Here is a 14,527-nt window from a genome sequence, read left to right on the forward strand (position 1 = left end):
AATATTGAGTGAAAGATACTTACTGGATATTCCATTCACACAAACTGTCACACTGAGATTTAGCAAAAACTGTACGGCTACTCAGGATTGAATATTGGTCCCTCCTGACCTGGCTTCCTCACTAACTCTTAGCCTCCTCCCTGGGCTCTCATCATAAATGCCTGATGCTCCAGTCGTATCAAACTAAAGGAGCCTTTCTGTCCAACAACAGAGGCTCCTCTTGTCCTTAAGTCCAGAGAGAATAAGATGGCTTTAAGCTCTTCCGTATGAAATATTAACACTTGAAAGCTTTTAAACCCACTATACTTCTTTCCTCCATGCTGACATAATGTCCACTGTGTAACTTTCTCTAAAATAGACCTTTTGTCTATTTTCGAAAACACTAGGTAGATTATTTCCCCTCTGATGAATTCTCCAAAGCTATAAAACTTCTCACATTCATTTTGCCCCTATAGAGCCACAGTTTGTAGGCCAAAGGGGCACCTGAAGCAGGTAGTAGCCCCAGGGTATTGGATGCTGGACAAGCTGACCAGTGGGCTTGCTCTCTGTCCATCCACCGGTCCCCCCAGGTGAGAGAATGTCTCCCCCTCAAAATTTTCTTAAGGAACAGACTTAAGTATGCCCTGACAGGAGATAAAGTAACTAAATTCTGCATGCAGTAGTTCATTATGATTGATGGGCCAAGTCTGCTAGGCTTCACCACCATGGTATTGTCTTTTCCATTTATCTGCTCAAAAGCAGACCCTCCTCTGGAGTGTGGGGGAGAGTAGGGAACAGAAGTAAGTTAAGTGAGCAAATAGTTTGCTGGGAAAGTCTGGGAATACCCATATGTGAATCACATCGTACTAACTATAAACTAAGTATAGGCTCTTTTACATTTATACATTTTTATCATAATAAAGCCAAATTAAACTTTAAAAGTCTATTTTAAACACTAAAATGCAATAAAAATTCAAATTTACGGCATTAATTTAATGTGAACATTAAAACTGTTCTGTTGAATCTAAGTTGGCATATCACATCTGTTACCTTAGCACACGATGGCTTTGTCTTTGGGTTTGGCGACTGGTGGTACTGACCTGGGAAGAACTGATGTGATCACCAACAGAGAGATATCCTGGCCCTTTGGATGTGGTTGATGTGAAAAACGTCAATGGTGACAGCTCTGCTAATCTGGATTTCCAACATTTTTGTTCTTGGCAAACACAACAAACCATGGATTTCTCTTAACCAAGGGAAAGGTGTCCACATCACCATTGCTGTAGAGAGAAAGAGAATGGTGGCCAAACAGAGCAGTGGTTGAAATGATCTTTAAGTGATAGGGATGGAGAGCTCTTTGTGGCTAAGTAGAGATAATACAGCACAGAAAATAAAACAAAAACAAAACTTGAGAGATGTGGTATCTTGCCAATTGTGTGGATTCAAACTCACTCTCCTTGAATTTATGTAACTTTTGTGATGAAAGTTTCCACCACAGCACTATCAACAAAGACTTCAAATTCTCAAACAAACTCCAAGCCTTTTCTTCAATTAATATTAGATCTGTGACTTTGATGCTAATCTTCTAGCCAGATACTTAAAACCTGACTTTCAGCCACAATCTTTGTCTATCTTTGGCAGAAAAAAATTGTTGATTTCTTTTTTTTTTTTTTTTTTGCAGTATGCGGGCCTCTCATTGTTGTGGCCTCTCCCGTTGCGGAGCACAGGCTCCAGACGCGCAGGCTCAGCAGCCATGGCTCACGAGCCCAGCCGCTCCACAGCATGTGGGATCTTCCCAGACCAGGCCACGAACCCGTGTCCCCTGCATCGGCAGGCGGACTCTCAACCACTGTGCCACCAGGGAAGCCCTGTTGATTTTTGAAGTCCAGTCCTTTTTCCAGGCTAAGTTATTCTTTGTTGCTCAGAATCATTCCTTCCGTAAAATGATTCTTTCCGTATTCCACGTATATTCCTGATTTTTCATCATTTTGTAATAGGGAAGAACCTTTGTATTTTATTACAAGTTGATCACTAAAGTGATGCTGCCTATAAGCTTAAATTATACACAATGACCCATCTCTGGGAACCCTTCCTTGCAGGTAATGAGTGTTAAACTAAAATACCTTTGTTTAGCTCACAGGAAACATCCCGACCAGGCCCACCTGTGAATGACTGCAGGAAGGAAAAAATTAACGCATCCCCTCTGGAGGCTGACCGGAACCAGAAAATGTTTGACTTTACTTCCTCCCTTTTTAATATAAAAGAAGGTTGAATTCTAATACAGGGATGTTCTTTGGGACACTAGTCCACCATCTTCTTGGTCTGTTGGCTTTTCAAATAAAGTTTCTATTCCTTGTCCCAACAACTTGTCTCAATTTATTGGCTTGTCGTGCAGCGAGCAGTGTGAGCTTGGACTTGGTAGTCATTTCATGTATTTGTAATCACATCTAATTTCATTTCTGTTGTAATTAGGTACTTTTTACTGTTTTATACTTATTACCTATTCCTATATTAATATTTCTTAATATATTACATGTACTTATTACTATAGCATTTTTAGTTTTTTTACCATATATCAAAACTGGGAGGGAGAAAAACAAAGTATGGATTTTTGATCACTGTCATTATACTTACTTAACCTCTCCTTTTCTTCATCCTTTTCTACATCTTATACCAAAATGTCTATCTCCTTCTAAATCTCACCTCTTTTAGAAACCTTTAAAGACCTTGTTGATATAAGAGCATCCACTGGCCACAGGAATTGGCAGCCCAGAGCTATTTTCCCCCTAGTTTTTTCCTCAGCTATGCACTGCCCTTGCCTACCACACCAACTTACATTTCATCATGTATCATGTACCCAGGTGTGGAAGACTCATCATGAGGAAGGCAGAGTGACAGAAAAAGAGCCTGGATCCCTGATATTTCAAAACTGCCTTATCGGTCTTGGACTGCTTATCCCCAGACTATAAAAGGAGAGAGAAATAAAAATTGTAATATACGAGACCCACTAAGTTTAACAAAGCTATGCTAATCACTGTTTTTTGGTTCTTTGTTATAGCATCTGGAACCTATATCATAACCAATATACAAATGGAACGGGGTCTTGAAATAGAATAGAGAAGGAAATTGCATCCATTTATGGAAAATACAGCTATGATTCTTACACTTTTGAACTTGTGACCTGAGGTTTGTATGTGCTACATAAATATGAAATTTAAAATTCTGGTAATTGCTAACATGGAAAAAAGCAAAATACTGCAATAAAAGATATTGAAGGGTAGACACTTTCCTTAGATATTGTTAACAAACAAAACCCGTCTGAAGAAGCGATATTGAAATAGTGATCTGAAGGGTAGGAAGGAACTGGCTGTGTGAGGAACAAAGAGAAAAACCTTCACAACAAGGTAATCTGCATGGGTGAAGAGCATGGGTGAAGATACTGGAAGAGAGAAACACTTAGATTGTTAGAGAAACTGAAATAATTCCAGGTGACTAGACTTTGTAGGTAGTTGGAAAGTGGCCTGAGATGAGGTTGGTGAGCTAGGCAGAGGCCAGAACATGCAGGATCTTGCAGGTGAAGGTTAGGAGTTGGATATTATTTTTGGTGCAATGGTAAGCTATTGAAGGATTTTAAGTAAGGGAGTGGATGGTCTAAGTTGTATTCTAAACAGATGAGTTTGGTTGCTGTGTAGCGGGTAGACTGAAGAGAAGGAAAATGTAAGAAGGGAAGCAGCAGAAGCAGTTATAGAATCCTGATGAGAAATAACGAGAAATGTAAGATCATGGAGGTGATACGGAAAAATGGAGAGATATGGACAGATCTGATGTGTTTTCTCATATACTTTGAGAATAAGTTGGATAAGACTGCTGAAGCACTGGATTTGGGGAATGAAGGGGAAAAAGAAACAAGAGTTCAGTTTTGAATATAGTAAGGACAAGATGATTGTAAGTTACTTTTATGAGTCAACCTAGGCTTTTGTAGGACACGACCCCCCAGTTTTGTGATTTATCAAAATGAAAGTTTATTTCTCACTTATGCAACAGACCACCATAGGTCTTCCAGGTCACATAAGTCTCCTGGGAAACTCTTCCCTAAGTGGTAGCTTGGGGACCCGTCTTTTCATCTTATGGCACTGCCTTTCTCTAGGTCCTTAGGGTTTTATCTATTCAGGCTGCTAGTGAATAAAGAGAGTACAGGCAAGCAGGGAGATTTGAGCAAGAGAAATATACATATAGGCCTTTTCAGGCAATGGCATCATGTCTACCATATTGCATTGGCCAACATCAATCACATGACCTAGTCTAATTGCAAGAGATGCTACAAAATGTAGTCTAGCCATGTCCCCAGGAGGAAGGGACAAGGGTAGAGAAGGCTTGACATAATATTCAGTGGGAATGACAAATAATCTCTTGGATATAAAGTCTGGGGCTGTTTCCTCAAATAAATGTGAAGAAAAAAATAAATGTCATTGAGTCCCATTTCTAATGATCTAACTTAGGCATTTCAGAGGATGCACAGATGTACACCCCTTTCTTATTACCCACAAGGACTGTGTAAAGTAATTGAAAAAAGGAGATATAAACATCTGAAAAAGTTGTCAAAGAAAACTATGGGAGATTGTCAGAGAGCAGCGAATAATTACTAAATAAATGATGTAGACAAGTCTATCACATAGTCAGGAGAGGGAAATCCATCACAGGCTAGAGTGATATAGGGAGTTTTCCTAAATGAGGAAGAATTTGAGCATGAAGAATATGTAAGAGTTGTCCAGTAAAAAAAAAAAAAAAGGCACAAGGAAATGCATCAGTAAAAGTAAAATTTTTTCACTATTTAAAATAACTGAATTTTTGTAATAATTAGCATTTTCTTAGAAACAACAGATTGAAATAAGTCAAATAACTATTTAGCAATCAGCTACTAAATAACCTTATTCAGAATAATGTTTATGTGGCTTAATGTAATTTTTCTTTCCAAACAGGCTTATGCATACAGGTACAGCCTCAACTGCTAAACCAAAGATGGGCTCATTCACACTTTGAGTTTGAATCTATGACTCACTGTCCTCGGTCTCAGTCCCCTGCTTTACACAATTAGAGGGGTGAGATCTCAGGACTCCCAGGGGATCCAGGTCAGGTTGCTAAGGAGGGTTTCTACATATTGTATTATATACATAGACATGATTGTGTAAGCAGAAGAAAATTTGGGCAACTAGCAGCAGAAACAGAGTCAAGGAAGCGGAAGCTGGGGATGGTTTGTCTTTTCAGAGACAGACAACTTATTTCAATTGCTCTATTTCTAATTGCCTGCAGTTAGGGTCAGACTCTCAGATCAAGCAATCAAGCTTAGAAGATGGAGCCAGGCCTGAAGACAAGCACCATGATTCACCTCTTGGAGACTGCCCTTGGCTACGCGAGAAATAGATGGAGGATGATGATGACAAGGCTAATAATGATAATAATCTGCACTTACTTAGTAGCTTCAATGCTACATTTTCAAAGATGTTATAAACCTTAATTAATTAAGCCCCACAGCAGCCCCTAAGGTAGCTATTACCTGTATCGTGCAAATAATTAACCAAAGCAAAGAAAGGTTAAGTGAGCAGCCTGAAGTTATACAGGAAATCAAAGCTAGGGAAACAGACTGACTTCTAGCCACAAAGTTGGCTCACTGCTGTTGTTTCTTTGGGAAAGGAAGTGAACAGTTTGTAAAGCACATTATGGGGGAAAAGAGCCGAGATCTGAGGTCCAGGGGTATCCAGGGGGCTCTCTCAGAACTTCTCAGAAAGTCAGTAATCCAATACGGATGTGGACTTCAAGGACTGATACTCCTGCATGTTGCCAAGATTTGCCTTTCTGTTGGTGCGAGAGTCTGCACAGGCGCCTCACCACGGTGATCCGATTACACGCCTGGCTTTACCAGAATGCAGGAGAATTACATGTGGCAATGGAGTTATTTACTTTGATTCCACAGCATCTAACACAGCGCCTGGCATATCATGGATATGATATCATAAACATGTTTTGAGTAAATAAATGCATATATAAAAATTGTCTTTGTAAACTTAGCCTGAGGTAAATAAAAAGCACTGTAAAGTAAAATAATTCCAAAAAGCAACGCAATTACTGATTGAATTGAAAGGAAAGGAACCCTGATGTAGAAACCTAAGGTCTTCGCATTGATAGTAAACCCTGAGCTTGAAAGACGCGCCTGAATTTGCTCTGACAATTGGTCCTCTCTCGTCTTCAGTTTACTCATCTGCAAAAAGTAAGCAATACTATCAGCCTCAGACAGTTGTGATAAGGGCCAAATGACATAGTATATGAAGATCACCGATCTCCAGACTGTGCTAAGTCCACAATAAATATTCAGGTTCTTTCCTCCTTTTAAAAAGCAGAAGTGGGCTTCCCTGGTGGCGCACTGGTTGAGAGTCCGCCTGCCAATGCAGGGGACACAGGTTCGTGCCCCGGTCCGGGAAGATCCCACATGCCGCGGAGCGGCTGGGCCCGTGAGCCACGGCCGCTGAGCGTGTGCGTCCGGAGCCTGTGCTCCGCAACGGGAGAGGCCACAGCAGTGAGAGGCCCGCGTACCTCAAAAAAAAAAAAAAAAAAAAAAAAGCAGAAGTATCACTAAACCTTCACAGTTGTAAACATTAAGTAATCTGCTTGACTCTAGGTTAAAAAAAGCATTTTCACAAGGAAAACCCTTTATCAGCAAGGCAAAAGATATTAAAATATTTCCCTCCCTAATGCAGTATGAGAAAGTAAAGACTAATGCCCAACAGGAATTCTATTTAAGCGGCACAATCTGAGGAACATCTAGGTAAATGAGAAATTTGGCAAGTAGCTAATCTGCCTGATACAGTCCCCAATTAATCTAAGGACCTCACATAGCTAGTATAGATAGTGATTACCTATACCAGCTCCGTTAAATGCATGATTACAAAATCAATTTCGTCTGATCCTGCAGAGTCAGTGTTTTACGATTCGACAAAAAGATAAAAAGAAATTATTTGGAGGAAGGGGTGCGGCAGGAAGGAGGAGGAGAAAGGGGAGGAGGAAGGTCAGGGGCAGCGGTGGGTGTAGGGTAGGAAGTCAGGGGCGGCAGGGACAGAGGGTGAAAAGAATAAGAGGTAACACAAGCTGTGTGCAAGCACACACACACACACACACACATTCCACCGCTTAACCATGTGTTTAATTTGTAGATACCTTTGGCCATTGTTAAGCCTACAGAAGGTGAGAAATGGGTCTTAATCACATCTTCCTTTGACTTGCTTCAATGAATAATCCTATAAAAGTTCATTTTCTTTGCTATTCGCAACGGATTTGAAGATAAGCCTATTCAAAATTGAAAAAACACTGGAAGTTAGCAGCTTCTGGAAAATTCCACTTGTGATAATAGTTTTTACCTTTAATTTGTATTGGGCTGGATGTTTGTAGCTTCCTCTCCTCAGCTGTCATGGGCCTAAGCTCAGTGGAGGTTCAGGAGAGGTAATGAAGGATAAACAGTGAGGGCAACCCAGAAAGCTTAGGAATCTAGAAGGCAGGTTTATATGCTGCCTTAGTGCTAGCTCTTCAAAAAATAGGAAAACAAAATATAATTCAGATTACACCTTTGATTACTACAAGGTAAAGTAATTATCTTGATTAGTTGTTGACTGACGTTGAAATCTATCTTTGGGCTTAATACAAATACAATGCGAGATCACTTTTTTTTTTTTTTGCGGTACGCATGCCTCTCACTGTTGTGGCCTCTCCCGTTGCGGAGCACAGGCTCCGGATGTGCAAACTTAGTGGCCACGGCTCACGGGCCTAGCCGCTCCGCGGCATGTGGGATCTTCCTGGACCGGGGCACGAACCCGTGTCCCCTGCATCGGCAGGCAGACTCTCAACCACTGCGCCACCAGAGAAGCCCTGAGATCACTCTTAAAAGCTTAGCCAAGCACCATGTATTAGTATGTTTGACTCTTAAACATTTTGGAAAGAAGCAATAAAATCTTAGGCTTAAGTGGCAGACAGACACAATTTTATCATCTGTCACTGACGTTAAGACATAACATGGAATTGAGGGAAGTGAATGTTAAAACAGAATGATTATATTTTTGATACATCTTCAATGCAGCAAATGTTTTTACTGCATTAAACTTTTATTTTTTCTTGTTTGAAGTGGCAGTATCCAATTAGTAAGTTGACAGATAAAATGTGGACTTGTTAATCATCAAATATGAATAAGATAAAGACAATTGGGGCCAGAAAACCAAGAAAATGTGGTCTTTTTCTTGAAGCCAAATTGGTTCACACACCCACACCCTTCATTAGTTCGCTTGGTTAGCATGATTCAAATTCCGTTTTTAAAACTTAGGATTGTAACTTAACTGAGACTTGTAACTATTCCCATTACTGCTGTGCAATGGGATGGTGGACTTGAAGTTAGTATCAATCAATTCAAAATGCCTGCACTGCTATTCTCATATTTTCCCCTCTTTTGCCTTCATATGATTGTATTTATCACTAAGGATCAGGTGCAAAAGTCAACCCTTTACAAATGTACTTTGGTGTCACAAATATAAAAAGAGCTTAATTAAGAATTTTAAAATCAATGAAGTTTATTTCGGAAAGCAAGAGATTTATTGTTAAATATAAAAGCAAGTGAATTTAAGAAAAATACAGGGGAAATACGATGGGCTCAATAATTACATTTAAACTTATTTTTAATCAATAAAAGCATATTTTAAAAGTAACCTGCCCAATTCTTCTATAATGTCCTCCCCATTGACCAGTATACACAGCTGTATAACAATTCTTACTCAAATTCTGACTAAAAAATGATATCATTGTTCATGGCTTTAGGATATATTAGGGTGACTAAAACCATTCAGCACTAACTAAAGTATCAACATATTTGAAAACAAATCTGTTAGAAATAAAGACATTAAGTTATCTGGACAATAAATGAAATAATGTCCATAATAAATGGAGTAGTGAGGCATTAAGTTTTTGAGAATTTGTTTTGATGACTTTTGAGCATTTTTTACCTACATGTCCCAGAGATTATTAATGGCCCTGAATAATTTCTGTCCCCATCAGGTGATCTGCAACTGCGACAATTTCCAGTGAGCCATTGTTCTATGCACAGTGTGTGTGCACAAATCCTAAACTGAGTGCCTTACATTATCTCCAAGTTGTCACATGGCTGCATTTTGCTGGTGATCTTGTTTTGCTGTTTCTGTTATATGTGGGTTACAGATATCCTTTATAAAATTGTTTAGAATGCTAAATGTGTCAAGTGGGTGAGCCACAGTGGGTATTAAAAACAGTTACTTCTCTGGAATTGGTGCCAAATACTGTTGGTTGAAATAGGTTGTCTAAGAAGTTGAGCATTTTCTACAGACTATTTAGGGCAACCTTGCCTAAAGACATGGGGATGAGTTAAGTGAATTGTCCGGCTTTCTTCTGGTTTTATGAATTTCCAAAACAATGACCACTGTTGGCATTTTTTTCTTCCAATTTTTTTTTTTGGTTTGTTTTTGCTATGACAACATTTAATTTTTAATTTAATTTTTATTTTATATGGGAGTATAGTTGATTTACAATGTTGTGTTAATTTCAGGTGTACAGCAAAGTGATTCAGTTATATATATATACATATATCCATTCTTTTTTCAGATTCTTTTCCCATAGAGGTTATTACAGTATATTGAGTAGGGTTCCCCACGCCATACAGTAGGTCCTTATTGATTATCTATTCTATATATAGTAGTGTGTACGTGTTAATCTCAAACTCCTAATTTATCCCCCCCACACACTTTTAATTTTTATATTGCTTAGTAGCATTTCCTTTTTCTGGATTGTTTGATAGTTGATGATATTTAATGTAGGCTAGGGGTAGGTCTGCTTTGAAACACTTCCAAATGTTTTTAAACTTGCTCTGGATTCTACTAAATGTAATTACATGTGGTTTGAGTGCCAAAAGTGTAAATCTGTTTCAAGGGAAAAATATCTTCAGTGGAATATGCTTAGAGAATAGTAAGAGACCTTTTCTATAACTTCCTTGCTAAAATGGATGTGCTGGATTCAATTAATTCAGCTTTGAAGGATCAGTGCAAGAAACTGAGGGTCCACAAATGATGAAATAGAGTTTGTGTTGACCACAGCAAGTTCAATGAAATTCAATGTTTCAACTGGGAAAAACATATAAGGCTAATGATGGTTTCACGGGTCTGAAACTTTGATTATATCACTCCTCTTATGAGAAATTTACCCCTAGGTGGGAAAATGACCACATGAATCAGAAAGTCAGGATCTAAAAGGACAAGATGACTCAGCATTTCCTGGGGTAACACACTTGATTTTCAGAGCCTTTGTTAGTTACCTCATATGTAAAAGATTTTCCTATTACTATACAGTCTCCAAATTCCCTTCCGGCTTGAAATACTATGATTCCAAATGGACTATTGGGAAAATAAAGAAATTTGAGTTCTATCAGGGTTTGGAATTTTTTATGTGAATGACCAAGTTGACTAAAATAGTTTTTCAAGGAAAAGGTACTATGCAATCAATAATGAGACAAAGGTCAGAATGATGTGAATACGAAGTATTTAACTGTCATAAAAATCCTTCTGGAACCTGTGTTGAGAGCTTGTGATTTCTGTGATCATGTCCACTTTTTCCAGCATTTCCTGAAGAATCAATTTATACTAATTAGCCCCTTGATGCTCATGTACGGGTGACAAAGTGGCATAACTCCCATTTGTTTTTTTCTTGCTGAAATATTGTAGGGGAGGGCAATCAGAAAAGGGGAAAATGGGTCTTACTGCTTCTCCAGAAGGCTCATTATCTGCTGTCACTGGTCTGTTGGTCCTATTGTCCTACCATCTCTGCCAAGAACCTTAGTCATTTCTCAAGGGGCTGGGACAGGGACCCTTGCAGTGATGTACACCAATGGTCGCATTCCTTTCTCAAGAACTTCCCTGTCTTGCTGGTTTTCTTCACTCTTGGACATGAAGAAGTGCTTTTACTGAAAGAGTAGCTATATCTCAAAACCAGCCCAAAGTAGGATGAAGAGACATTTCAACTTTATATAAATTGTTCTCTAGTAACATACATGGAAAAAAGCCTTGGAAACTTAAGCCTTCACAAAGAGTGACTCAAAAGGGAAAAGTCCCAAGGGATGTGTCCCAGTTTCCAGATGTGTCTCTCTACCTCATCATCCCCTCATTTTCCCAAAGACCCATGAAAGCTTCTAGTCTTGTATCAACCCCACCCCCTCCCATACGGAAATTCCTAACAAATTTTCTCCTCGTGTTCTTTTTTTTTAATTCTGTCAGCCATAGCACTTTGGCTTTTGCCAAAATACTACTGAAAATATTCTTTGGCCTGGATATTGCTTGACTCCTGATGGCAAGGGGAGGATTCTGGTCCTATGGTCAATGGTGATGGTGGGCACTCTGATGCCAGTTCAGTCTCTCCATCATGGAGAGCTGTAGCTGATTTCCTCCTAGTTACAGAAGAAGCACCATGGACATTTGCCAAGGGGAGCATCACTTTTTTTGTTTTGGTAGTCATCATTCTAAGCTCATTGGAGAAAAGGATTGCTTAACATGACATTAACCCTGTACCTTGCAAAAAATGAACCTTGACACTATCATGCTAATGAATATTTTGTCCCCCTAGACCGGGGTCTCTCAACAGTGGTAGTATTGACATCTGGGACCAGACAGTTCTTTGCTGTGAGGGGCTGTCCTGTGTACTGTATGAAGTCTAGCAGCATCCCTGGCCTCTGCCCACTAGATGCCAGTAACAGTGCCCGGTTGTGATAATCGGAATGTCTCCAGACATTACCAAATGTCCCCTATGGGGAAAAATCTCCCCCATTGAGAACTACTGTCCTAGATATATCTTATAAGACTCCTCACAATAGCCATAAATGGTTTCCTCTTGTCTATGCCAAGTATCGACATTAATTAGACATTTTTGTTCCAAATTGCTCCACATCCCAAAAAAGTGTGGGATACTCTGTGTATTTAGAAGAAATAAATACATCACCCTTACAATTAAAAAACCCAAGATCTGATATTGAATTGGTTAAGTAAAGCCTATGAGAGTGCCTTACTGTTACCATCTTTTTTTCCTGAGGACTTCCCAAACTCCAGTTTACTTTAGCCTGATGGTAAGTTAACATTTAATTGCTCAGCTGTTCGACGTTCTCTTTTAAAGCTGGGGCTCATTCAGGGAACTGAGTTGCTCACAGAAAAGACCCAGTGAGGTATCTGTGGCCCCCTCGGCTCTGCCTCTGCCCTGAACCAAAGTCTCTATCGGGTTCATATTACCATTGCTGGAGAGCCCAGGAGAAGCAAGTTTCTGCCAGTGATATAAAAATAGTTACTGAATCATGGGTATAGTATTCTGTGAATGGATATATACATATTCTTTTAAAAATATATCCAGTGATTTATATTTAAAAACTAGGAGAAAGGAAAACTGGAATTTCCTTTGTCCTTCCTTCTCAACTCTGTCAATTTCTAATATTAATTTAAATGTGATCCACTTTTGTCTTTTCTTGGAAAGTAGGAATTTTAAAAATTCAGCTTTCAAATTTCCCCTTCAAATTTCACATAGTTAAATGCCCTTCAGGCTTCTCATAGAACAAAATATTCATTATTTTTTGTTTGTGACAGTCAAGGTGGGGAAAATGTTTTGGTCCTTTTAAGGGAGAAAAGGTTTCTGAAAAAACGCTAGCAAGTGTTTAAAAGATTATGATCACACACACATAAGATTAAGCATTCTTAGAAATGCATTATGGTGCCTTTTTTTTTTTCACTGTAGGGTAAATAAGGAACAGATTTTTCATTTTTCATTTTTTTTTTAGTTTTATTGGGGACATTTTATAAATCACAGCACAGTGAACTTCACCACATGAGTCGTGCTGGACACCTGCCATCACTCAGCTCCATAAAAGCACTCACTCTCCTTTGAATTCTGAGAACGGCTCTTGGCCCATGAGAACATCTGGGGCTCAAAGTTTTGGAAAGGAACTGTACAGGTCCCTTTAGAAAGGCTCTTTCTGCAGCAGGAAGAGCAGTGTACACACACTTAAAAAGGATTTTGCAGTACCCATTGGCCAGAGGCACTGGCTTAGAGCTTCAGGTCTCAGAGAGATCTATGTGGGCCTAAAAAAATCCACAAGAGCCCTCATGAAATCATTCAGTGGGACTCAGGGGATCAGAATATGCTTTGCATCTCTTTTCTGTTCTCCTTCTATGTGCGTGTGTGTGTATGTTTTAAGTGCAAACGAGTATCTTGTAGGTTGCCAGATCCTGGTGTCCTAAACTAGTGATGAGGGAAGGTGGGGCTGGAAAAGGCAGGGGCTGAGGACACTTACAGAGGATCCAAGACAAATCTGGTTCCACACATCAAGTGCTGCCTGGGGAGTTTTGACAGTGATTTTTGAGGCACAGAGTGTAGAGGTTCACAGGTGAAGAGGCTTGGCTAACAGTCACGTGAGAGGAAGAGATCTCATAAACACAGAACCAGCGGCTGTCTAATCTACCAGACAAGGGCCCCCTTCACGGCCTCTCTGTCTACCACCCAGGGAGCTCTGACTCATCCACGTCCAATAATGAAATCTCTTGTTCCTTGGAGGGGACAGGAGACAAAGGAAAAGGTGAGTAGAGGAGGGTGTGCCCAACCACAGACACAAGTATATTTATCTCCTGCAAGAATATTTCCTTTCTGACTCATTCAGGACGCCTTGAGATGAGAGATACATTATTCCTTCAACATAATTACCTGAATGATTTTAATTGCAAATCATTAAGGAGAGATAGCCTTGTGTTTTCTTAGAAAAGGAAGCACTTAAGACATCAGGTTCCTCCTTTCTCTGATCTCTTGGCTTTATGGACACATGTCAGGAGTGTTATTTGGATGACACTATGGAAGCTGTGAGATATAGAAAGTTAAATTATAGGACCAATGAAATCAGATTTCTTTGGCTCACACTTGTCCTCTGTTTTGAGACCAAAAGCCTGCTGCCAAGCGCCCCAGGCCATTATTTCTGAGACCCTTGTGTGGCTTAAGTCATTAACCCTTCCTCCCATCTGGGCCTTTTGCATCCCTCACTGGTCACTATCTTTGGTGTTTGATTACTTTGTGATTCCAAAGCCACCATGTTGCCTCAAGGCAACCTTCTCAATGCTATTGCCACTGTGGTCTGACTTCTGTCTCTTCTGTCTCAGGAGCTCAGAAAATGTCCAAATTCAGCTGCTAGAGACCCTAAAATGTGGTGACTCCTCCTTTTAATACTACAAAAAGAGGTCTGCCTTGCATTCCCAATAAGTCATGAAGATTTGAGTGAAAGCAGTTCTCATTTTGTTCAACCTTCATTTTGGCCTAGGACTTCACGGGGCTTTGCTGAGTAACAAAGAAAACCATAGTCACTGGGCTCAGTGATCACTGTGGACTCATTCCCTCCTCCATTGAAGCACCTTATTCTATGGATAAATCTTCAGAGAATCCTCACACACAGACTCATGCTAGGCTACCTCCCAGG

At 39.7% G+C, this 14,527-nt stretch overlaps 1 long non-coding RNA gene across 2 annotated transcripts in view; it reads right to left on the reverse strand.

The window, feature by feature from the left end:
- The window catches only part of LOC307183099, a 169,705-nt gene that overhangs the window by 3,348 nt on the left and 151,830 nt on the right, over positions 1 to 14,527 (reverse strand). For both annotated transcript variants that reach the window (XR_013827358.1, XR_013827359.1), the window contains one exon: positions 1,080 to 1,259. This is a non-coding gene — a long non-coding RNA (uncharacterized lncRNA). The remainder of the gene's footprint in view (positions 1 to 1,079; positions 1,260 to 14,527) is intronic.

This window comes from Stenella coeruleoalba (assembly GCF_951394435.1).
Source record: "Stenella coeruleoalba genome assembly, chromosome: 1".
NCBI lineage: Eukaryota > Metazoa > Chordata > Mammalia > Artiodactyla > Delphinidae > Stenella > Stenella coeruleoalba.